The sequence below is a fragment of the Echinops telfairi genome, unplaced genomic scaffold, assembly GCF_000313985.2.
Source record: "Echinops telfairi isolate 266 unplaced genomic scaffold, ASM31398v2 ScPeMD7_7457;HRSCAF=8495, whole genome shotgun sequence".
NCBI classification, from domain to species: Eukaryota; Metazoa; Chordata; class Mammalia; order Afrosoricida; family Tenrecidae; genus Echinops; species Echinops telfairi.
Window position 1 is genome coordinate 4,762,959 of NW_022111357.1, and position 239 is coordinate 4,763,197.

Consider the following 239-nt stretch of genomic DNA (forward strand, 5'->3'; position numbering starts at 1 on the left):
TTACAAATAAGGAATCCTACTTCGCGGAATTTCATTTATCACGGTAGGGTCTAGAACCGATTAACCGCGATAAACGAGGGTTCACTGTAATCTGTTGTCAGTTTGAGAGGATTACGAGTGAAGGGGTAGAGTTTAGCCTGTCAATCAAGTTGCAGCTTGATGACCTCCTTTGAGGTGTTAGGGAGATAAATAGCTTGCTGGAGGCAGGACACACACTGACTCCCTGCGAGACATGTTTG